At 36.5% G+C, this 27,494-nt stretch overlaps 1 protein-coding gene across 6 annotated transcripts in view; it reads left to right on the plus strand.

The window, feature by feature from the left end:
* Positions 1–27,494, plus strand: part of rdgA (retinal degeneration A) — a 1,310,388-nt gene that overhangs the window by 230,131 nt on the left and 1,052,763 nt on the right. The gene's annotated exons all lie outside the window — the stretch shown is intronic.

A 27,494-nucleotide genomic window follows, 5' to 3' on the forward strand; every position in this document is an offset into this window, starting at 1 on the left:
TATTATTACAATTTCAAATTAAAATTTTCAAAATATGTATTCTGTTGAAATTACTGGGGAAAACATTGCTCACCATATTTTAAAGGTTTGGAAAAACTTAACCTGGACATAACATTGTGCCGCGGACAAGCATATGATGAACAGTATTCTTATCAATTACTGGATTAGGAATGCAATTGAAACTTTCCAAGTTGTACGAGTATTGATCGGGTTGAAAACGTTTGGATGAGTAGGTCGACTTGAAGAATTCTGCAAATAATTCCGCAATGTCATTATGAGAACCGGCATTCTTGCAACCAAAAGAAAAGGTAGCTGGAAAACCAGCTGTTTTCCTCTTAGCATTAACAAAACTGTAAAATCTTTTCGGATTGTTGAAAATTTGAAATTTGCAACTGCTTAAGTACAACATGTAAAATTGTTGGTTTAGACAATGAAAGTTGCAACGAGCAACTGAATATTTAGAAAAATCGGAAGAAGATCCTGTTCTCTTGAAACGTTTATAAAGCCTAGATTTTATATTATTGAGTCTAAGTTGTCTTGTGAACCAAGGTGGTTTACTTGTTCGAGCACTAACACATAGAAGGGTACACAGTAGAGATATACGCCGCCGATAAACGCCGCCGCCGCCGCCGATTAGGGTCGTTTTCGCACGCCGCCGCCGAATGTCAAATATATCGGCGCGGCGGCGGTGGCGTTCGGCGCGGTACTATATTTTCTACTCGTTTAAGACTGTTTAGGCCATTTATTGTTCACGTCGAAAATTGGTCGGATATGGTCGTAAGTGGTATCAACGGATGCGCATCACTGCCAGTTATAAGAAACTAATTGCGAAATTTAACTCTTTCTCACTGTTCAAAAGTTATTTAAAAAACAGGTGTTTTCGATGTCAGCATAACACGGACTTTGCATCACCCAATTCACCAAGTTATTAAAACAAAACACTAAAAGAAACGTTATATAATAAATTTATATAATCACTTTGCATACTTTTTCCAAAAAAAAAAAAAAAAAAAAATTACCCAAGGAGTTTCAAATTATTTTCAAGTTGTTAAAAAAAGCAAAAAAAGTGCCGATTTTTTTTTAAATTTTATATTGCGATTGGCTGAAAGAATAAGCGAAATCAGTGATGCAAAATCCTTTTGTAGGTTCTAGAGGCATAAACACTCCTTTGAAATGTTTTTTACTTCATACTTAAGTTGAGAATATATGTACGTATGAGAAGGGTTTGAAAAATCACTTGGGCTTACATTCAAACATCTGTTGTTTATTTGCGAAACTATACAAAGCGTCTGAAATGTTAATTTTGATTTTCACACTTCAACATCCAAGTCTCCCGGTTTGACATAAAGTTGGCGGCCCTATTCAAAACTATTCCCTTGGAGTTAATTACGTTGATTATAGCCTATCAACCAAGTTTAAATATCACCTACACGTTACGGCTCCTTTAACAAATGTGAATACGTATGCACATATATGTATTTAGCAGGTGAGGCTTTGTCCTTCGCAAGAACACTCAAAGTGGTGAAGCAAAAGCTTTCCCAAGACAGTGGAAAAAATGACCGTGTGTGCTACTACCTAACGAAGTGGACAGTCGAACTAGTCTGAAAACTGATGCTACGCGGTCATCCATAATGAGCTCTTATATCATTAGGCCGGAAAACAGCAGTAAACATCATTCAACTTAAAATCGACTTTCATTCTAAAATATCGTTTTGATTTAACGAAGGCTATTGAAATCAATGATGTGAACACAAACGTCTACAAACTCTGGTCTACATTCTAAAAATTTTATCCAGGGTCCTTGTAAAATTTTAAATATATAGATGCGCCCAGGTTTATACGATTTTCACCCATTACGCAATGACGGCATCCTTGGCCGAACTCCCTAACGTTTTAATTTGTTTCTCTGGTGTAGCTCGGCAAAAGCATCCATTGGAAAGTCTTTGCAGCTACACCTAGAGCTTCTAGGAAGACGTCGATGAAGGTATGAGTTCGAAGTCGTAGTCCTATAGCTTCTGTGCTGGCATATGGTGTGAGGGTCAGAAGGGATTTGCTACTGTTCGCACATCGGAAAATGTAGCTCTTAAAAACAGCCGAAAAAACTGGAGGCGCACTGTGCCACGAGTTTCATGGGTATTAATATACCATTAATAGCAACCGTAAGTCAAATTTGTGCGTGGCCGCCAAGGAGCCACAAATGATTTAAAGAATTTGTGTTCGCGACGATTATTAGGAGTTAACCCTAGGTGAAACTACGCTTTGCACTCGATATGCAGACAAAAGTGTGGCTATTTTATGTATCTCTATGTATCTGCAGACGCAGCAGTTCCAGTTCCAAAGACCGTGGCTAGGTTCGAAGCCTCTCTGGAGCAAGTGAACGAGGGACAATCGCTCCGCAAGGAGCTACTCCTGAAAATGTTTGAACAGTCTGCGAGATCTTGAGGCAAAAACCTCGGATCTTTCCGAAATGGCCAACACGTTGATTTCCTTAAATACATACAAGGAAACCCTTTCATAAATACTATTTTTTTAAATCGAAAAATCAAGCTTTTTAAAGTAAGAACACCGGCGTACGCCGGCGCGCCGCACACGCAGCCGCCGCCGCCGCCGATTAAGTGATCGGCGTAAAGCTCTAGTACACAGCTTTCAAAGAAGCCATCAAGAATGCCGTAGAATAATGAAGTCGTTGAGACGACGTCGTTACACGAATAAAGATCCGACCAGTCATGAGTAGCAATCAATTCGTTGAACTTTATAAAGTCCGCTTTATAAAAAGATCTTGAGCGGGATCGAGATTTTAATTTTGTACAGCACAGCACCTTGGGAGGCACAAAGGAGAAATACGATTGAGAGCAATACCCACTGATTCATTCACAAATACCAGGTCAATAATCTTGCTTTTACAATTTAAAACATTGTTGATCTGTAGGAGTGATGTATCTAAAATATTGTTAAAAAAATCATGCTGACAGGTGGGAGTCAAATTGTTTAAGTCGCTCAAGCTAATCCAATTTACCGAGGGCAAATTGAAATCACCATGAGCGGTAAAATAAAAGGTGTCCAGGCACGTATATGCAACATTCAACCTTTAGCCTTTTTTACCCACTGCGCAAGCCACCGACTCAACTTAGCTATTAGTACAGCCTGCACCGTACCGGGCATAAGAAATGTAGCAGATATGAAGCAGTTTTAACATTTTTAGACCTAAGGACATGGCTTTCTGCAATATTGCAAAAAATGTCGGATGAAGGAAACATAAAAACTGCTACACCTCCATTCTCGTTGCTCCAGTCTATAACCTCATCGGAATTTCTGATAAGCTTGGTAATCCTCTCTGATATTTTGGGAATCACGCTATCCTTATCCCGATCATTACAACAGAAAGAAATTGATATACTTTCTGCAATTCAGCTTGTCGATATGACCACAGCGAGTTTGCAGAGGCAACTTTTCAATCAGGCTGAGGGCATCACAAATTAAATTGGTACAGCAATCACAGTCTGCAGAATAACAAGGCGTCAAGGAAATCGGCCAAACATTCAGACTGAGTCAGTTGAAGATTATTACCGACTTTCAGTATACATCCCGTTTCTAGACTATATGCTAAGTGAAATGAAATCCAGGATCCCTAGTGTGCCATTGCAAGGAATAGGAAATTTGCAAAAGTTGTTGTCCCATAACTTCAGCGACGAAGATGCAGTTCGTGTATTACAAGGCGCGGAAATGTATAAGGAAGACCTTCCTTGTTTTATAGCTTTAAAGGGAGAATTAAAAGTTTGGCAGTAGGTAAGAAAAGATATTTCACTATCTCCAGTAGATGCTTTCAAACATTCAGCAATGCTGCCAAATATAAGAACACTTTGCCAATAACTGTGTACGTTTCCAGCGACTACTAGCACTGCCGAGCGCTCCTTCTCCACATTACGGCGATTGAAATCATATCTTCGTAACACGATGACAGAAGATCGTTTGAATGGATTGGCTTTAACGCACATTCATGACGATATTGCGGGAAAATGGACCCTAATGAGGTACTGGACATCTTCAGTAGGAAACATAAAAGAAAACTGTCTTTATTCAACATTTAGTATTTTTAGTATTTACATTTTCTTAAACGTTCCTATATACTATAACTTGCACTAATAAGTTTGAAGTATGTCACTTCTTGTATTTCTATCAGTTTTTGTTAATTTTTTTGAGCGGGAGGGGGGGTGAAGTGTGAAAAATAAAAATCTATATATATAAAAGGCTAAAATGTGCGTTAGTTGGTCGCCGGTGTTTGAAGAGATGTGTCGGTTGATTTTGTTCACACAAGTTGCGTAAACCTCATGCGGTGGTTACTACATAGGTTTGGTTGCGATCGACGTACAGGGTCTCGAGATATAGGCCGAAACGTGGCCCAGTGAATGCCTAGACAGTGTTTATACAATATGGATACCAAATGAAAGCTGTTGATGAGTGCTTTAGTACAGAGTAATATATTATCCAGAGACGGACTGGGACTGGGACTAGGACTAGGACTGGGACTGAGACTCGGAGTGGGACTGGGACTGGAATAAAATACATACCACCCTCTGGGACAGGCAATAAGGGATGTAGAAGAATGAGAAGAAATTGAGAGAAGAGAAAAGAGAGAAGGATATTGAGAAAGAGAAAGCATGAGACGAAGATGAAGATAGATGAAGCGAAAAAGACGCAAGGAGGAGTGAATAAAAGGATTAGGAAAAAGTGAGAGGGGGGAGGGCCGAGTCAGACGGAAAGAGCTTATTAAAATGCTTGCAGATAGGCCAAAGTTAGGGCAGAACAACGTCTGCCTGGACTCGTAGTTGGTTATAAAAACAAATTCAAACCTAATGGATGTATTAAACAACTATAAAACTACATTGTTAACAAATAAGTGGTTAAGTACTTGATTGAAAGCGTAGATTTGCTAAAATGAAATGCGATATTGACACATGAAAAACATTCATTCATAAATTTACGGTAGAGTGAGCTTACAATAAAATATAATACAAGAACATAGGAAATGAGAAAAGTGGCGAGAAACGATAACAATGAAAAACATTGAATATCGAGGGCAGTGGAAGTGTTTCTATCTTTGTAAATATGTAAGGACCACCATACCTTATTGGTTTTGGGATGTTCAGTACCAACTTGAAGAAAACTGTTTTTTTGATTGTTTTTAAAAAGAGCGGGTTAATGAGCGAGCAACATGGCTTTTAGCATTATCGCTGCAAAGAGAGAAAAAATACCGGTCGATATGTCTCTCCTGTGGCCGCCTGTTTTAATTTTTCGGAAAAATAAGAATGCAAAAAGAAGTTTGATATAAATTTGTTAGAACTAATTTTTCTTTAGGACAATTGTCGCTGCATCAGCCTAGACACTACGGATATGCGAGGGATTTTGCAGACTTTGGCTTTCTTTAAAATTTTTTGACCATATAAAGGGCACGTTCTCGTCACTCACTGTGCTGATTGTTAAATTCCCTATTTGGCCAGTCTAACAAAGGACTGAATGGGTCAGATGCACATAGGACCACTCTAATGTATATGTGTACGTGCAACTAAAACAATGTGAGCACCTGCTGCGACAAGTTTGTATTTAACAAAAACTACAAATGGAGATCTTAGATGTATATTTGTTTTAACGTAAGGTTTAATAACGAATACGAAAAAATTATTTGCAAGTGCTTACTTAGGCATGAGCGATTATTGAGCCGAAAATAGGACTCAGGATAAAAAGGAACTTATTGTGAGTAAAAGCCTCACATAGCACTGTCACTACTTCAACAAACATGAAATAAGAGGGAGATGGGGTGGAGGAAGTAGAGGGAGAGAGAGTGGGTGTAAAAACGGCGGTAACAGTGGGAATGGAAGTAGGAGAGGGAACATGGGAATGAGATGGAGTGGGAGAGGAAAAGGGAGTGGGAGTAATCGTAGTGGTAGTTGTAGTTTTAGTGGGAATATGAGTGAAAGTGGGCGTTTGAGTGAGAGTCGGAATGTGAATGAACTGGGAATGGGAGTGGAAGTGGGAGTAGTATTAATCGGATCCGTACACCCAGACGCTAACTTTGCCGTAATTATAAGCCCTACCACTTATTGTGGAAGTGAGCATTTTCGTAACAATAAACGCAACCGTAACCATGGCCGAAGCCTAATTCGAAGTAATCGTAACCGTAACTTCATAGAACTACATATAACCACAGCCGTAACTTTAGAAGTTGGTTAGGTCGGGTTGCGTGGCAGATTGCACAGCTCATTTGGATAATTTTACTTGTATTAATTAAGCGGGGGTTACCCAAATAGTAAAAGACTTCATTTATTTGGGAACCAGCATCAACACTAGCATCAGCACTGAAATCCAGCGAAGAATTAATCTTGCCAATAAATGCTACTTTGGACTAGGTAGGCACTTGAAAAGTAAAGTCCTCTCTCGGCGAACGAAAATCATACTCTACAAGTCACTTATCGTACCCGTCCTGCTATATGGGGCAGAAGCATGGACCATGAGAACAGCAGATGAAGCGGCTTTATGAGTGTTCGAGAGAAAAGTTCTTCGAAAGATTTATGAACCTATACGCGTTGGCGATGGCGAGTACCGAAGAAGATTTAATGATACGAGCTCTACGCAGACATCAACATAGTCCAGCGAATTAAAACGCAGCGGCTGCGCTGGCTAGGCCATGTTATGCGAATGAAAGATGATGCTCCGGCCAAGAAAGTGTTTCTATCGGAACCCGCCTATGGAAGCAGAGGTAGAGAGCGGCCCCCACTCCGTTGGAAGGACCAAGTGGAAAACGATTTAAACTCTCTTGGTGTGACCAATTGGCGCCGGTTGGCGGAGCGAAAGAGCGACTGGCGCGCCTTGTTGGACGGCCATAACCGTTTAGACGGTTAAGCCCCAATTAAGTAAGTAAGTACCCTTATTGCTTTTAAATGTATAAAAACATTAATTTTAAGAAATTTTTAATTTATAATTTATTTAATAATTTGTGAAAAATTTAAACAACGTGACATCAGGATGGACAAGGCGACAGCTGTTTCGATTATACCTTGTAAATCTCTTCAAAGCCTTTTCTCCCGGGAGTGGGATTTGAACCCGCACTCCTATGATGGTTGAATTGTTACAAACACATTCAGCCACGTCTTGCCTTAGTTGTTGTAAACTTTTATGTTGAACCGTTGTGGTACCACATACTCTAACGGTGAAAATGGGGTCCAATTATTTAACTAGTCACTGCGTGGCAGCTGTAAAGCTACAAATAAGTTGCACATCCTCTGGTAAAGGCATTAATGCCCCTATTACGGTTTACAACTCAACTCTCTTTCAGTTGGAATTCTGCAACTTGGTATTACAGATTACAACTCAAAATGTAAAAAACAATGTCGGTTGCATTTGCTAGACTAAGCAACTTTTTGTGGCATTTCCGTTTACAACCTTGTGTTGGTGTAGTTGTCCAAGACATTAAATTCTGACAACTGATTACTAGTTTGGAAAAAAGGCAGTGTCAAAGGTGGTATCAAAAGACGCGTTTGGACCTCCGTTTTTAGAATCCGAAAGCGAAAATTAAACGATATCAACCGGGTTCAGATTCAGCATTGTAGATGTAATCTGTAATGATATCTCCGACCGCAGGAGTAATGAACCGAGCCATTTCCAGCCTGTAGCTGTACTTATAAAGGAACCTAGTGCAAATTGTTTTAATTTAGGTCTTTCTTCGCTTAGTCCTCTTCATCTTTGTGTTCATCTACGAGTTTTCTTCATCGTTAACGTCATCATCATTATCATTGGTATCATCTGCCAAATAATTATCATCAATATTTCTATCGGTATTTTCTATTTTATTTACTCAGCCTCTTCCATTTTATAAATTTTTCTTTCCTTTCCGCCTTTCTAATCCTTTTTTCCATATTTTCTAATTACCAACATTTTTTGGTTTGGTTTATGTACACTACCTTAGCCACTGGCCTCCTTTCTACCTTGGACAAAGATGTTTACGGGGCTATAACTAAACTTAGGTGACAACTTGCTTTTCTATACCCTATATCGTTTAAATGTACTTCTATTTCTTAGCTATATATGCAGGTTCTTGATTTTATTGGACGTTGGGGTAACGCACTACCCTCAAATGGCCAACGAATCTAGGCTAATCCTGTTGATGTGTCCACATCCCGCAGGATCGCCGTTAGGCATAACGTCACGTGGGGGAAAGGCGATTTAGTCGACACTATACCGCATGCTCATTTCTCTGCGCTCCCTTTCAGCATGCATCAATTGCGTCATAACTTTAAGGCCATCTTGCTCACAGCAGTCCAAAAAACTATTTGTCTGCACATTCACGGAACTAAATTCCTAATATAAGGCTCCTCTCCAAAAACTCTGTGTACGGAGAGTTTTTCGCCGTGAAGCAGTCAAGCATTACGTGTGCTGCGCTTTTCAATTCGGAGGGACAGTGTGGACAGAAAGGATCCTCCTCTATCCCACGCTTACGAAGATATTCCTTGAAGCCGCCATGGCCGCTCAATATCTGTGTGTTTGCCGTGTTTTCGCTCGTACCATTCCGTTATATTCCGAACTGGCATGACGGTCCATTATTCCCCCCGTTCTTGCCGCCTAACTGTTCGTGACCTTGCGGTTTTCTTAGCATCTTCAGATGGTCGGCTAATTCCAATGCTATACAGATCGGCCATTTCCCTTGAAATTAGATCTACTGGGATTTTTCGGGATAAAACATGGATCGCGTCGTCGGACACCGTCCGATAAGCACATGCCATTCATATAGCAGTAACGCGGTAGGCTGCTAGTATATCTTTTTGGTAGACCATTTTAGATCCATGCCATACTGGTGCTGCATATAATATTATAGAGCTGGTTACGTTGGATAATAGCTGACGGGTAGCATCGCCTGGGCCGCCGATGTTCGCGTTTGGGCTCTAATAACTCTAGAAACTTTCTCCACCGCCGCCCTGAAATGCTCCTTAAAAGTTAGTTTTACGTCAATATTTACTCCTAGATATTTCAAGAAAGGCTTTGAAGTTATTTGATAATCTCCTATGCTTAGGACTAAATCATCCACATTCCGATGGATGAGACAAAATTTTGCAGAACTTTAGCGATAAAAGAACTCCAGCGATAAAGTAAAATGAGCAACATTTGGATAGTTTTTAACGACATTGGGATCAACTCAACCAGAACAACAAAGGGTGTCTAATTTCGGTTGTAACCGAACATTATATACTCAGCGCGAGTTTCAAATGTATAGTTCATTTCACATATATTACTTTTGTAATCCTAGATACTGAGGCATATTTTAAACACAAACTATTCCCAAGAAAAGTAAGGTATTCTAAGTTCGGGTGTAATTGCTGTTTATTTTACATATTGATTTGCAAATCTTCATTTTATGGAAACATATCTAAAACTTGAAGCTTTCGATATGTTTCAGTATTATATTACCTTGGTAACATAACCGTTGATCGTAACGGCATAAACGAATTGATTCAGCCATGTCCGTTCGTCCGTCCGTTCGTTTGCTCCTCTGTCTGTCTGTGATCATGATAACTTGAGTAAATATTGAGATATACTTTTGAAATTTGGTATATAAGTTTTTTGGAACTCATTTAAAATGAGTGAAGAAAAATGTTAATCTGAATTTCATTCAAAACTGAAGCGCATTCCTATTCATCCTAAATTATGAAGTTTGCCTGAGAAATGTTCTTCTATCACAAATTTATTTTCAAAATCATTGAAATTCGCCAGTACAGTTTTATAAGCAAAATCTTATTACCCCAACAATTTTGTTAAAAACTTCCAAAAGAATTTCTATTTACCCTAAACTTTGTCTGCTTGCAAAAAAAAAAAAAAAACAGAAATACGTTTAAAGATTTGTCTTAAATTTGCAGCGAAATTGACCAGAAAAAGAATATTCGAACAAAAAGTTGTCTATGTGCCAGGATATAAGGATATAACTCGCAACTAGCAGTGTCATCTCTTCCCCCGAGCAAGCACTAGCAAACTGTAAGTGTCTCATAGTGGAATGCTTAGAATTGTGCTGGTCACTTGCTCGCTGCTTCTGAATGGTCTTCGAGTAAGCAAACCAAGCGCTGATCACTTGTATATATTGTGAAGAATATTAGTGACACTAAGTGATACTCACATCACTAGTCTGATGCTAAGTAAATGAAGCCACAACAACAATAAAGCAGGCAGTCACTTGTATCTACATAAACGAATCAATCATTATGTCTACACATATGTACGTATACGCAGCGGAGAGACACATGTATATATCTTATCTGAGATACTCCCAAATGTAGGCAATCGTGGGCTATGAGAGAAGCTATAAAAATCGTGCATCTGTAGTTATAGCTGTGAAATTTATAGCTGGTAAACAAATAGCAAATTCTAGAAATAGAAACGCCTAGAAATATGTCAACAAGGAAACCAAAGAGTATAAAAGCAGCAGCTGAGGCACGACGAATCAGTTTGATTTAAGCACGCTATCTGTCGAGAAGTAAAAGTGTTATTGTGAAGTAGTGTAATAAAGACCATTTTGCATTATTGAATATTGGAGTTATTTATTCAACAGTTTAGTGATTCGAATGTTAGCAGAAGGTTGCAAGTAAGCGGAATTCCCAAAATTCGTAACAATATTATGTATTAGGGTCATTTGTCCACTCCATGCGCTAGGCGAAGCTATTAGGGTTTACAAAAATACATCTTTGCATGCTTATAAGAGTGTTAAGGGCGCTGCATAATGTTAGTCTAGGTATGCTTTATGTTAAAGCCGCGCCACATAAGCAGTTTTTCGTGTAGATGCGTTTAACTCAATCTTATGCATTATGAAAGCATGTATTTTGATGGGAACGGTAGATTGAGCAACTTTTGTTGCAAGCAAAGCATAAGAAGAAGAATTTGACATTTGCTTTGGCTAAGGGTGCTGGCACACTTTTCAATTGAAATTGGTTACTTTTCTAACATTTTTCGCAGTTGAATACGACACAAAATATGTTAACAAATATTTTTGTTGTATAGGCAGAATGTTTATAGCAGTGCTTCGCGAAATTTTGTTTGTGAATGGGCAAGGAGAAACAAAGATCAATTGCCAAGTCTGAAGTTCCTTCATATTTATAAACGCAACATCGTTGATTGTGGCGATGTTACTGGAATGCATAAGCTTGTGTTAAATGCATCTATATAAAAAATTGCATTGTGCCGCGTCCTTTAGCCACCAATGTGTGAACATTTTAGCTTAGCTTCCGGCATTAACGCCTCTACGCTTAATGTAACTCAAGCCATTCACAAACTAGCGGAAATTATAGAAAAATTGAACGAAGAAAATAATTTTCAAGGAAATTCGTAAAAAATGCAAAAACTGAGAGAATGATATACATATGACTCATTCCACCATAAAATGACTAGTGGACTAGATTTCATCTCATATTAGTTAATCCAAATTTTATGGGCATTATTGTCAATTCTTCTTATTTGATTTATTTATTGGTTTTTATTTACCTTTTGACTCGAATAGTTTAAGCGGTTTTGATATTTTTGGAATACTGAGAATGATGATACTTACAAGTCGACCGAGTGGGTGGAAGATACTTCCTAATTAGTCTTAGAAAAACCACTTTCTTTTCAATATACATTTAAGTAGCATCGAAAGATCCATTTGTCGAAAAATGATGCTCCAGATATCTGAGTTGTCTTGTCTGCAGCCTTGACATTGGCAGGGAAAGTGATAAATCTTCTTTTCCCTGATGGATCACCAAGAATTTTAATATCTCACATTCATGCCCGTGGGTCTGCAGAAAGTCCGTTTCCTCAATAGTGTATTCCTAGATTATTCTTAGTAGGTAAACCAGTGGTTGTATATATCAATTGTGAAACCTTTCCTGGTCAGCTCATCAGCAAACCTATTCACTTTAGTATTGCTGTGTCTGGTTATTCAGCGAAAAAGTCACTGAGATGTTCTATAAACGCCAGCGAGGCTAGATATCTCCTTATTGTATCGAACTTTAGTAATGGGTTATAATGCCTTTAAAATAGTCTGGCTGTCAAAAAAGATCATTTCATAACTGAGACTCTATTATACCGGAGCGGCCAAGTAGTTTTTTCTATAACATAGACCTCTGCCTGGAAAACACCTCAAGTGTTAGGAAGCCGGTTACAATATTTTACCCAGAGAGGGTTCGAATATAACCGAGTCTCAGCACCAGTCTACGTAGACTGTAGGTCCCCTGTCTAGGCCCTACTCGCATTCCTCTCTGCCTTATGCTTCATGCCCTGGAACTCCTTTAATCGTCCCCATGGCATATCAATATAATATCGTTGCGTTCCTTTAATCGGCTGATTTCCATGTGTTGGCTTCTCCCAAGAGTCCTAAAGAAATACATGCAGAAGCATCGGGATGAAACGTGACTGTGTCCTGCTCAATATGGCTGATATTTCTGACATACTAAATTTTGAAAATTACCTGCTTTCAGTTAATTACGTTTTTAGTCTAGCTACTTTCATCAGACTAATATGCACTACGTTAGTTACGATCGAATTACTGTGTTGTATATACCATGGATTTATACGCGAACAGTCCCTAAGACCTTGTGCAGATATAATGCTCATCTACAGCGATTTTCGATCTCCCCTTAACATTCCTTTCAGATTAATTTGGAGTCGAGAATCAAACCAAAATATAAAATGCCGCATTATGCAGTTTAAATCCATATCGAAATGACACCGAAAGAACCCCAAAGTTACCCTGAAATCATCCTGAAACCACCCTGAAATTATTCCGAAATGACTACGTATTGGTCCCGAAATAGCCCCAAAATGATCCCGAAACTACGCCGAAATTACATTATAATGATCCTGAAATAGTACTTAAAATTTACCCAGAAATCGTCACTAAAGTTATACTGAAATTACTAAAGTTATACAAGTGATCCCGAAACTGCCCCCAAAACCTGAAATAATCCCCAAATGACCAGAAAGTGACCCCGAAATCGTGTTTAAAACCATACCGAAATAACACCTAAACTATCGCTAATAACCCTGAAATAGTCCCTAAAATCGTCTTGAAATGGCTTCGAATGAACACAAAAAATTAACATAGAATGATTTCAAATAGTTCCGAGAACTATACCGAAATTAATTTAAAAAAACTCCGAAATATTCCCTAAAAACATTCCGAAACTACCCCAATAACCTCAAAATTACCCTATAATTACCCAAATGGGCACCTTAAGCATCCCGAAATCGCCTAGAAACAATCCCAAAATAATCCTGAAATATTCCCTAAAACTATTCCGAAATTAAGCCCAAACGACGCTTAAACTACCCGAAGTGGCATTCAATCATCCCGATATGACCTCGAAACAACCCGAAAATTACCCTAAAATAGTCGCTAGATCCATCCAGAAATGACGCCGAAATATTCCCTAAAAACATCCCGAAATCACCCCAAAAATACCTTAAAATTTCCCTAAAATGTCGGTATAATTACGGCAACATTCCACTGTCGTTCGAGAAAGCTTTAGGCACTATTTCGGGGTCATTTTGGGTTATTGGGGTTAATGGATATTGTTAGGGAATATATCAGCGTCATTTCGGGTTGGTTTAGGAATGGTTCTAGGGACTATTTCGGATGATTTCAGGGTAATCCCGAAATTAACCGCAACATTCCCTAAAACCATTCCAAAATAATACCAAAGTGACGCCGAAAGGACTCGGAAATAGTTCTTAAAAACATCCCGAAATGACACTGAAATTATCCCGAAAAAGTGGCTTAAACTATTTCCAAATGACCGCGGAGTGACTTGAAAATAGGAAAGTGATAGGGAAATATCTAGTCAAAAAACCATCTTGAAATGGCCCCAAAATGACTCCAAAATAATGATTGCATAGTTGCTTATATCTTGGACGGCCAATTAATCTAGCAGCTCATAAGCTAACGTATATTCGAAAGTTCCCTATAAAATGTGTTTCTTTCTTTGATTTATGGAATTTAAATTGAAAGAAATTCTCAGCTAAGTTCAACCAGCTTGAAGAGGTTCAGTTCTTACCCATAATAAGTTTGTGATGGAATTACCCTTATAGGACTGCTGCAATCGCACATATAATGCTAGACCCTTTTGTAAGCACTTCTAACTTTATATATCTAAACTACAAATACAATACATCATATCATCCTAGCGCACATTTCCTGACCGCTAATGCGAAATATGTAAGTGCAAATGTGCGGCTTGAAAATTGAAAACCGGCAAAAATAATTTCTTTTTATAGTGCTCGAGTGTAATAAAAGTAATAAAAATAAAAATAAGAGCAGCATATGCTGTGTCTTTGTTACGCTTCCTTTTGCCACCACTGCGCTTCTGTTGTTATCAACAAGCAAATGTCCTTTCTGTCGCATGCTTGCATTTTTATTATGCTATTTTCTATTGCTTTTGTATTGTCGCTTGGCGCCCAACAACTTGTGGCTTACATTATTATTTGTTCTTGTTGTGTCATGGTTGTTTGCGTACAATTTCTGCAACAATATTTGTCTGTGTTACAGTTTTTATAATTTTTTTTTACTTTTCGTCTCATCTTCTAGAAGCGAAATTTTTTATTCTTAATTTTGCAAATCATTTTCCTGTGGGAATGAAAAAGAAGTAAATAAGTATGTATTTTTATTATACTCAGTTGAGCAGAGCTCACAGAGTATATTAAGTTTGATTGGATAACGGTTGGTTGTACATATATAAAGGAATCGAGATAGATATAGACTTCCATATATCAAAATAATCAGGATCGAAAAAAAATTTGATTGAGCCATGTCCGTCCGTCCGTCCGTCCGTCCGTCCGTCCGTTAACACGATAACTTGAGTAAATTTTGAGGTATCTTGATGAAATTTGGTATGTAGGTTACTGAGCACTCATCTCAGATCGCTATTTAAAATGAACGATATCGGACTATAACCACGCCCACTTTTTCGATATCGAAAATTTCGTAAAACCGAAAAAGTGCGATAATTCATTACAAAAGACCGATAAAGCGACGAAACTTGGTAGATGAGTTGAACTTATAACGCAAAATATAAAATTAGTAAAATTTTGGACAATGGGCGTGGCACCGCCCACTTTTTAAAGAAAGTAATTTAAAACTTTTGCAAGCTGTAATTTGGCAGTCGTTGAAGATATCATGATGAAATTTGGCAGGAACGTTACTCTTATTACTGTATGTACGCTTAATAAAAATTAGCAAAATCGGAGAAGGACCACGCCCACTTTTAAAAAAATTTTTTTTTTTAAGTAAAATTTTAACAAAAAATTTAATATCTTTACAGTATATAAGTAAATTATGTCAAGATTCAACTCCAGTAATGATATGGTGCAACAAAATACAAAAATAAAAGAAAATTTAAAAATGGGCGTGGCTCCGCGCTTTTTCATTTAATTTGTCTAGGATACTTTTAATGCCATAAATCGAACAAAAATTAACCAATCCTTTTGAAATTTGGTAGGGGCATAGATTTTATGGCGTTAACTGTTTTCTGTGAAAATGGGCGAAATCGGTTGATGCCACGCCCAGTTTTTATACACAGTCGTCCGTCTGTCCTTCCGCATGGCCGTTAACACGATAACTTGAGCAAAAATCGATATATCTTTACTAAACTCAGTTCACGTACTTATCTGAACCCACTTTACCTTGGTATGAAAAATGAACGAAATCCGACTATGACCACGCCCACTTTTTCGATATCGAAAATTGCGAAAAATGAAAAAAATGCCATAATTCTATACCAAATACGAAAAAAGGGATGAAACATGGTAAGGTAATTGGATTGTTTTACTGACGCGAAATATAACTTTAGAAAAAACTTTATAAAATGGTTGTGACACCCACCATATTAAGTAGAAGAAAATGAAAAAGTTCTGCAGGGCGAAATAAAACACCCTTAAAATCTTGCCAGGTATTACATATATAAATAAATTAGCGGTATCCAACCGATAATGTTCTGGGTCACTCTAGTCCACATTTTGGTCGATATCTGGAAAACGCCTTCACATATACAACTACCACCACTCCCTTTTAAAACTCTCATTAATACCTTTAATTTGATACCCATATCGTACAAACTCATTCTAGAGTCACCCCTGGTCCACCTTTATGGCGATATCTCGAAAAGGCGTCCACCTATAGAACTAAGCCCCACACCCTTTTAAAATACTCATTAACACCTTTCTTTTGATACCCATATTGTGCAAACAAATTCTAGGGTCACCCCTGCTTCACCTTTATGGCGATATCTCGAAACGGCGTCCACCTATGGAACTAAGGAATACTCCCTTTTAAAATACTCATTATCACCTTTCTTTTGATGCCCATATTGTACAAACAAATTCTAGGGTCACCCCTGGTCCACCTTTATGGCGATATCTCGAAAATGCGACCACCTATACAACAACCACCACTCCCTTTTAAAACCCTCATTAATACCTTTAATTTGATACCCATATCGTACAAACACATTCTAGAGTCACCCCTGGTCCACCTTTGTGGCGATATTCCGAAAAGGTGTCCACCTATAGAGCTAAGCCCCACACCCTTTTAAAATACTCATTAACACCTTTCTTTTGATACCCATATTGTACAAACAAATTCTAGGGTCACCCCTGGTCCACCTTTATGGCGATATCTCGAAACGGCGTCCACCTATGGAACTAAGGATTACTCCCTTTTAAAATATTCATTAATAGCTTTCTTTTGATACCCATATTGTATAAACAAATTCTAGGGTCACCCCTGGTCCACCTTTATGGCGATATCTCGAAACGGCGTCCACCTATGGAACTAAGGATTACTCCCTTTTAAAATACTCATTAACACCTTTCTTTTGATACCCATATTGTACAAACGCATTCTAGAGTCACCCCTGGTCCACCTTTATGGCGATATTTCGAAAAGGCGACCACCTATACAACAACCACCACTCCCTTTTAAAATCCTCATTATAAAAAAAATAAATGTAAGGCGCGATAACCTCCGAAGAGATCTAAGGCCGAGCTTCTCTTCCAATTTGCGTCGTGCTCCTCTTGATTTGTCCCTACAAATTGGCCGGACGGGACCTACATGTTTTATGCCGACTCCGAACGGCATCTGCAAGGCAGATGAGTTTTCACTGAGAGCTTTTTCATGGCAGAAATACACCCGGAGCGCTTGCCAGACACTGCCGAGGGACGACCCCGCTTAGAAAAATTTTCTTCTAATTGAAAAATCTTATTTCTAAAATTTTGATGTTGCTTTGCCCGGGAGTTGAACCCAGGGCATACGGTGTGATAGGCGGAGCACGCTACCATCACACCACGGTGGCCGCCGCCACCTTTAATTTGATATCCATATCGTACAAACACATTCTAGGGTCACCCCTGGTCCACTTTTATGGCGATATTTCGAAACGGCATCCACCTATAGAACTAAGGCCCACTCCCTTTTAAAATACTCATTAACACCATTCGTTTGATGCCCATATTGTACAAACAAATTCTCGGGTCACCCCTGGTCCACCTTTATGGCGATATCTTGAAACGGCGTCCACCTATGGAACTAAGGATTACTCCCTTTTAAAATACTCATTAACACCTTTCATTTGATACCCATATCGTACAAACGCATTCTAGAGTCACCCCTGGTCCACCTTTATGACGATATCTCGAAACGGCGTCCACCTATAGAACTAAGGCCCACTCCCTTTTAAAATACTCATTAACACCTTTCGTTTGATGCCCATATTGTGCAAACGCATTCTAGAGTCACCCCTGGTCCATCTTTACGGCGATATCTCGAAAAGGCGTCCATCTATAGAACTTAGGTCCACGCCCTTTTAAAATACTCATTAATACCTTTCATTTGATACCCATATCGTACAAACGCATTCTAGAGTCAACCCTGATCCACCTTTATGGCTATATCCCTAAATGGCGTCCACCTATAGAACTATGGCGCACTCCCTCATAAAATACTCTTTAATGCCTTTCATTTGATACACATGTCATACAAACGTATTCCAGGGTTTCCCTCGGTTCATTTTCCTACATGGTTATTTTCCCTTATGTTGTCACCATAGCTCTCAACTGAGTATGTAATGTTCGGTTACACCCGAACTTAACCTTCCTTACTTGTTTATATTTATATGCTTGTGTAATTGCATATTTCTTCCGGTTTGTAGATTTTTACATTCCTTGGCATGATTTGTTGCGACATTTTGAAATTTGTTCATAACTTATTTCTTTTTTATAAATATTTGTGTTTATATTACTGTGAGATAGCGCAGTTCTTCATATTTCACTTCTTCTATTCAATTTTCCATTTCTAAAATTTCTGTGTCACTTTTTTTGTTTGTTCTTTTGCGTCTTTTATTAAATTGTTTGCAATTTTTCAAAATATTAGCTTGTTTTCTGTACTATCATATCTGTGTGTGTCCAGTGGTGGATCCCGGGGGGGGGGGGGAGGGGGGGGGGGTTCTGGAACTTATGAAAATTATAAAAGTTTGCTTTAATTACATATACAATTTTAAAATGTTTAGCTTTTATATATGTATAATCTATAAGATCGTCCGAATCGCTCCCCCTCCCAAGATTTTCAATTTATAATATTTCGGTTAAAATATTTTATGAAATGAATAGTTTAGCTATATATTCATTTCCAATTTCCTTTTGTTTCGCTGTGTGTAAAATCAGCACAGAACCATTCTGGTATTTGAAGAAAGAACTGCGTAATTTTCGCTGAAATTTGGCAGCCTTGGTCACTATTTCATGATCAAGGTTGCCACACCACACATTTTTCTGGACAAAAATTGCTTAAATATGGATAAACTTTTAGTATTTTTTAGCTAAGATAACTAATAAAAATTGTCTTGAGTTAGCCTAATTGACACATTTATAATGTTTCAAAACCTGTATAAGAGCTTTCAATACACGACCCGAAAAAACCGAATACTTAGATATCCTTTCCAACAGGTTGTTTAGGGTTCACAATAAATTTTTCATGAAACATAAGCTTTCTCATCAAGATCAATAAAAATGAGGTTTTTTCCAAAACAAAGTGAACACTTGTTATTTTCATCTTATAATTATTTAAACGGAATTTAAGCTTAACTTATTGCTTTTGCTGGTTCAAGACTCTGGCGGCGCCGTGGTGTAGTGGTAGCGTATGCTTAATTTTAAAATATGAAATACGCATAAAAGCAGATACAAAATAAAAACAAAAATTTCAATAAGCCTGATGTAAGTGCATAGGTACATACATATCTACACTTATCTACAAAAGTCATTATCACTCAGATTTTTCCAGTTTTTACAAAGTTTTGCTTCGACCTTCATTATTTTCGATATTTTTATAAAAATATGTATTGTTATATAACACCAAAAATCCAAATATAAACTTAAAACTTTTTAGAAAATTCAGGAAAATTCCGCGAATTCTCATGCAAATTTTCAGCTTTTCGGTAAGAATTTTTAGAATTTTTCTGAGAGATAAATTCTAAAAATTCTTACTGAAAGCTAAAAATTTCCATGAAAATTCGCGAATTTTCCCGAATTTTCTAAAAATCTTAAGGGTATATTTGGACTGTTGGCGCTATATAATAATACATATTTTTATAAAAATATCGAAAATAATGAAGGTCGAAGCAAAACTTAGTAAAAACTGGAAAAATCTGCGTGATGATGACTTTTGTAGGTGAGTGTAGATATGTATATGTGTTTGTATGAAAAATTTTAAAGTCACTTTATCTTACTTAGAAAGTTGACTTAAATCGACCGCCTCCCAAATCGTGCTGGATCCGCCCCTGTGTGTGTCAATAAAGCACATTCTTCTCCTGAGCTTTGGGGTACTATAAATTTTATCCACAAATAGCGAACCTTTTTCGGTAAGCATTGATAAATCGAATACGATTTAGATACACCACGTCTACCCACCCCAGTAAAAGTAAAAATGTGCTGTTACGTAAAAGTTGTCTTCAGAGGGGTTACAAAATCCTTAAATTCGGATCACTTTCAGTAGTGCGATAGGGTAAAGCGTAATAAAATAGTTAATACTACATAGCACAGTGGTCGGTTCCATGTGCAAAAATAAATGAATTGAAGTGAAAAGTTTATCACCAAATGTGTCGTTAGTATCTCTTATTAGAACAGCTTTTTAAAAGGTATATCTGTTTTTGTTGTATTCGAACTTTACTCTTTAAGAAGAGCAAGTTAAACATAAAATTAAAGAAAAAAAAACTTCTTTAAAAATAAGATTTTATTATTTGTGAATAAAATTAGCTAAAAAGTAAAAAATAAATTGACTGTAAAGAAATATAGCACTTTATAAGTTCATTGTAACCTTTAACGATAATTAGGCTTCTTCGTCTGCGACAAAAAAAATTCCATATTGTACATAATTATATATTTTTAACATTAAAACTTCACACCTAAATTATTAAATCTTACAGTTTATATCACAGTCCTAATTGTTCTAATAAAAGCGTGTTAGATTGTGATAGCAAGAAAAGGAGGTCCTAAATGTTCTTAATTATACCATCAAAATTTTATTAGAACAATTAGGACTGTTAAAGGTTACAATGAACTTATAAAGTGTTATATTTCTTTACAGTCAATTTATTTTTTACTTTTTAGTTAATTTTATTAACCAATAATAAAAGCTTATTTTTAAACAAGTTTTTTTTTTCTTTAATTTTATTTTTTACTTTTTAGTTAATTTTTTTAACCAATAATAAAAGCTTATTTATTTTATTTCTTTAATTTTATTTTTACTGTTTAGTTCGTTTTATTAACAAGTAATAGAAGCTTGTTCTTAGAAAAGCTTTTTTCTTAAATTTAATTTAAATATGATTTTTTTTTTTAATGTTTAGTAGGGTAAAATATCTTTTAAATTAGTTATGTAATCTTTAGTTAGTTATTTGTAACCTTTCTCATCCTATCCATTTCTTTTAATGCATCAACATTACAAGGTTTCTTCGAAGTCAACTTTGAACGGTCAAGTTCTTCAATTCGAACACCTGCTAAAGACCTAACACGTCTTAAAGCCACATAAACTTGACCAGCAGCAAATAATTTGCAGCCTAGATAAATAACAGAATGATCTACAGTAGTTCCCTGCATTTTGTGCACAGTTGAAGCCCACGACAAGGCAATCTGGAGCATTCTTCTTTCAGCTGTGCCGCGATTAAATTTAGAAGAAAACGGAACTGATTTAGGCTGTATTATGTGAACGCCATCGTTACCAAAGTCTACGCGAACCGATGGTATATCGTTATGGTGTAGTTGAGCACGTCTATAATATGGCCATATAATTTCAGTGATGTGACCTATTGTTCCATCTGCAAGTCCCTTAGCAACGTCAACGTTAGATCTCAACATAACTTTAGCACCAACAAATATTCTAATTCTTTTGGAAGACCTCCTGTTTTGTTAATGTCTGAGTGTATTATATTATTAACTTCAATCCGGTCATTGTTTTTTGTTCCATCAATTAATTGATCTTGCTAATAATCAGTTATCAGCTGAGCGAAAGAAATTGTGCTTTCGAAACGATACATTGAGCCAACTGTCATCAACCAATCGATAACTCAACGCTTTTATAGAGTGGAAAATTTTTATGCTCACTAATTTGTCGTAAAGTTGCAACTGTACGTTCCAAGAAGTTATCGCTAATCAACCTCGCCAGCAGTTGAGCTTTTGGAATGCGCCCCATGCTTTGCTCAACTAATTCAAATGAATTTGTATAAATGTGCATACACATGTTCACGTGGTCTTGCAACAACAAAACGTTAAATACATACATACATACATATGAATATACAGATTTTCAAGAAAACATATCGTATGTGTTTGCCAAAAGTGGCTACAATTCGGATATCAGCATCTTCGGTTGTCAGATCTTTCGCGTTCAACGCTAACGCGGTGTCAGGATGAAAAAGACTCTCAACCAAATTACTGATACGAATCGCTACGTTTAAATAACCCTGACTGAGTATGAGTATCATGTTATATCATGTCGCGAATATATTGGGGCATATTCATAATCGAAATAAAATGTGACTAAGTTAGTTGAAGCATTTTTGACAGAGAGCACATATAAAATTGTGTCAAACAGTGCTAACTAACTTAAAATCATATTTTATTGTGACTTTGCCTATGTCGCGTCCTGTATACAACTACTTATTGCAGATCTCTGCTCTGTGGGTTAAATCTGTAAAACAAAATCTAGTGCGCAGAAAAGTATGCAACATTGAGCGATAACAGCCTAACTTCTACGTTCGTTGTATATACAAACAAAGCGAAGTTACTTCGTTCTTGAGCCGCTGTAGTGTCACCATCCCTCTAAACAAAGGACTTAGGCTTTTATTCCCTTGTGAACACAAATCCTTACCGATAACTCTGTTATCGATTAATTTATCGAATTCTCGCAAAGTAATATTGCATTGTCAGCTCAATCGGACACCGGGAAGTGTATCAAATTTAACTTGCAATATTTGATTACAAACAACAGCCAAGTGAAAGTAAATAAAAGTTTATAATAAAGTGTAGGTTTAAGCTATTTAAAAATACATAAAATATCATTGTATTGAAATATGTAAATGAAAATTAATATTGCAGTCAAACGTATTTACTTCATTTTGAAATAATTTTAGTGTCTTTAGCTTGTTGTGTTTTTTCGTGTGTCATTTAAAACTTCACCAGTGCCTTTATTAGTGTTTGTTTGCACAAATATTTCAAATTCAGCTAAAGTTTTAGTTGGGTTCCTCACCGATCCTCACGTTGGGAGTTATATCTTTTTATTAGTCAAAGTTCTAAGATTCTAAAGTGTTAATATCAGCTGCCACTTTCTGCCACTAACAATGTGTTGCGACAGTTTTCTGATAGCGTCACTCTGATAAATTATTGTCGTATGTTATATGTACTTACATGTATCATACGACATTATTTTATCCAGTCGACGATATGCAAATGTAAACTTTTTTATGTGTTTGTTGTTTTGTTACTGTTATGTATGCAAGATCATTTAATAACTTTAATTTCTTTATTAAATCCTATTAAACATTGTATTTGCGATAGACACATCTTACCAAATATAGATGCTTATGCATTATGAGTAGATTGCACGTATTTTTATGGAAAATGGCAGATTCAGCGATACTGGCGATATGAAAAAGCAGCCAGCTCCCAACGTTTGTTGCAAGCAAAGCATAAGAAGAAGAATTTGAGATTTGCTTTGGCTAAGGGTGCTTTCACACTTTGCAAGTGAAACTATTTTTCCCACTCGTTGGTAACTTTTCTAACATTTTTCACAGTTAAAAACTGCAATGTAACAAATCAATAGGACACAAAATATGTTGGCGAGTATATTTCTTGTACAGTGAGAATGTTTATAACAGTGATTCGTATTTTGAGTGAACAAAGTGAAATAAACTTCAATTGCCAAGTCTGAAGTTCCTTCCATCAAAGATGACTTGATACGAAATTCTCTCATTTTTTTTCGCTCTCACGAGGGATTTATCTCAAATTTGTGCTGGCAGCAATCACAGATAAATCCCTCGCGCCAGCTGAAGCGGGTACCAGACCAAAAAATGTGCCAGCTAAAACGGGCCAAAATTTTCGGTAAACTTTAGTTTGACCTACAACTGTAGAAATGCGTTCAAAAATTATGGGAAAAAAGATAAAAATAATTATTTTAGTGTAAATATTATTAGTTCGAAGGCGGAGGGTAAATATTATTTCCCATTCAAAAGGTATCACTAAAACAGGTTTTGTAAATATGAAGTCCCGATGCAAACAGTCAATTTTGATCACAGAACCTGGAACGTCAAACATGTTAGCTAAGCCCTATCCACTAAATAAACTTAACTATTATATCCTAGGTCCGATTTACTCAAATTTTAAAAGAATATTTGATTTTCACTATGAGTTAAATGCGTTACAATATTTGACTAATTAATTTAATCAAAATGTAAATTTTATTTAGATTTGTTTATATTTAACTCTAACTAGTCGTAATATTGTAAAATAAGTTTAAATAAACTAATATTTTTCGACTATCACTTAATTCAATGATTGAAACTGTAAAATCGCCGAAATGAATATCAAAAATCCCATATTCAGATCTGTTCATTTTTGTTTGGAGTGGCATCATTAACAAAAATGTGCATTTTGACAGCGCTCTCTCGAAACAAAGAGTTGCAAATCCGTTCATCTATGCGCAACATCTTGCTTGATTGTTGTGATCAGCGTTGCCATATATTTTTTTTCAAGTCGTCAGACGCCGCCCAAAAAATCGACAGAAATCGTCATATCTATGGCAACAACCAAAGTTGAGTTGGGACGAAGTTGGGTTATTACCAGAGGACGTACGATTGTATTCTCCGGAAACCAAAATGAGATCGCCGGATTTCATTCAACAATATTAACTTTAAAAGCGCTTTTCTGAAAGCTGTCTTTGATTATTATTTCTTGTTGCCACATACAACATATAAAATCATTTTTAATTACTTTTTTTTTATAAATAACAAAAACGTCTTAAAAGATAAATTTTGTATTACATACAAAAGTACTTGTTTTCAGTCATTTTAACAATTATTTTCTTTTGTTTTATTTGAGCTCGAATCGAACCTCGCATAAACTCCTATATCATTTTAGTTTCTTAGTTATACATTTCCGCGTTCATTTTTTTTTAGCATATTTATTTGCGGTTCAATATTATGACAGAAAAGTTATTCAATTTTAAATAATCACATGCTAGCATATTCCTATTAATGTATCAGTTTCCAGACGGTTTCGGATTTTTGTTTTGTTTAAATTTATTTTGGAAAAAATCCTTTCTACGTTCGCTGAAGAGTATGGCAAGCACATTAGATCTGCAACGAATACACATAAATTAGAAATAGTGTATATAGAGTCAGCTCTTTTGATAGTAGAAATAGTTTTCCAAACAACTTCTGGAGGAACCTTAGAAATGTCTTCAAAATATGTCTTAAATTCTAAAAACTTTAATTCCCTATACTCACTATCAATATCCTGCACAATTTTCTGATCGATTGTGTGCGAAAAATGTTGCAAGACCATATGCAAAGAATCAATTTTTTTCCAGCAACTTCTTTGGAATCCATGAAACTTAAGTTTTGTATAACAACAGTGTTACAATCAAAACACTTTCTAATTTGATCACACAGTTCAATATAAAAAAATATACAATATTGTTTGAATTTGACTTCTTCCTGCTCGGAAATGTTGGAGGCAATAAGCTTATCCATCGCATAAACTACTGTATAAATCTGATCACTTTGCAATATATTTGAAATGTTTTTATTATCTATAATTTCTATGCTGTCTAATGTAATACATTCCGGCTTTACAAAATTATACAATATACTTAAATAAAGTCCCCTCCCCCCCCCCCCCCCTCACTCTGGAAAATTTTATTAACTTTATTAATATTTTGAAGGATATACCTCCAAGTTATCTATAATGGTTTTTGCACTTTCTATTTTGTCAACATTAACAGCGAAGTTAAAAAATATTTTTAATGGCTCATAAAGTTCTAATACTCTGTATACTACTACCTCTAAGGATAGCCAGCGAGTTTGACATGGATGTAGCATCTTTTTTGGCGCTATTATATTTTTCAATTGAGTAGGTAATTCTCTGAAAACTATTGGAAACGTAAATATACATATTGCGCACCAACGTTTCTACACTGCTGGGTAGCTTTAAGCAGGCATACGAAGAGCAAAAGTGCAAAGAATTACCTATACATTTAAAAATAATTAAGTTATGAATTCCTTTTTCAAAAATTCGGGCGACCGAATGCTTCGAGCCGGCCATGTTATTGGCTCCGTCTGCAGCAAAAGCTAGCATATTTTTTGTATAAGGTATACAATGTTCAACAAAGCTTGTATCTCAATTTTAAATATATGTAATTTCTTGGTGTTTGAATATTTAAAATACATCTTACATAGAGGCAGGCTCAAATCGTAATTTTTCATTTCAAAATCGTCCAAGCGTCATTCTAGTTGAAAATCGTCAAAATGACGACGGCGTCGTCAATCTGTCAACGCTGGTTGTGATGTTACTGGCAAGCATAAGATTGGGTTGAACGCATTTGTAGAAAAAACTTCATCGAGTCTCGGCCCTTACTCTTCATCAATCAGTCGTTAGCGAGACAGAAACGAATAATAATTTGCCTGAATGTATTTTTGTGTTTTTTTTTTTTAAGTCAGCCACATATATTGCAAAAACTTTGTCCCTCTCCGATTATGGTACCGTTTTGCTCTATTTTCTGTGTTAAATTCTAACCTAATATAAACGCATTCCGGCAGATTTCTGTCAAAAATGTCTCACGCACTTACAAATTGTATGAGATCAACCGAAATTGTATTTACTGCGTAAAAAGCTAACTCGATTTCCAATTTTTGTTCTGCGTGACATTTGTTTACATGTTTTACATTGTCGCAATGCATACTTATTCCGGTTAACCCAAAAAAAGTCGTTAACGTTCGTGCTTTAAGCAAACGGAAAGCATTTTTATTAGGTTTGCCTGTTAAGGCGCTTTGACACATCAAATTTCATGTGCATTTACTTCGTCGAAGCGATTACTTTTTTATGAATAAAGGCACTTGGGAATATTTTAAACTGTTTCTGATTCAAGAATGAAGATTTCCAAATCTTTTGAGATAACTGTTTTCACGAACTACACGACATTCAATTTAATCACTGCACTGGCAGTTTTATATAGAGCTTACGATTTCTTCTGGAGCACAAGCAAAAATGGAATACAACTAATACAGCGACTTAATTGAATGTCGATCAGCTTGCGAGATTTACTTGTACTTTCGAGAATCTCTCGGGTATCGAAACTCTCGCATGTGTTAAAGAAGAAATTGCAAATTTTAGTAATAACGAAAAGTTAAAAAAAATCAGTATGAAGCCAACTACGAAGTGAGCATGGCCGTCGTTCTTTTGTGCACATATGTTCCTTTGCATACAAAAATTATCAAAATTTCAAAAAAAAACGCTGACAAGCTCCTGATTATTTTAGGGAATATCGAAAAGTAGTAGGCGGCCGTCATCGTGTGGTGGTAGCGTGCTCCGCCTACTACACCGAAGATCATGTGTTCAATCCCGGGGCAAAGCGACATCAAAAATTTTGAATTAGAAAAATTTTTTAAGCGGGATCGTAACTCGGCAATGATTTGGCAAATACTCCCAGTTATTTCTGCCATGTAAACCCTCTCAGTGAAAACTCATCTGCCTTTCGGATTTGGCATAAAACATGTACATAGGTTCCGTCCCGCCAATTTATAGGAAGAATTAAAATGAAGCATGACACAAATTGGAAGAGAAGCTTCACCTAAATTTCTTCAGAGGTGTAGAGCGCCTTGTATTTAATTATTTTTATTTTTTTTTAACGGAAAGTCACTCACTTAAGAGTTGGGTATCTGAAGTCGAGTTAACCGCCA

The sequence above is a fragment of the Eurosta solidaginis genome, chromosome 4, assembly GCF_040869045.1.
Source record: "Eurosta solidaginis isolate ZX-2024a chromosome 4, ASM4086904v1, whole genome shotgun sequence".
In the NCBI taxonomy this organism is placed as follows: Eukaryota; Metazoa; Arthropoda; class Insecta; order Diptera; family Tephritidae; genus Eurosta; species Eurosta solidaginis.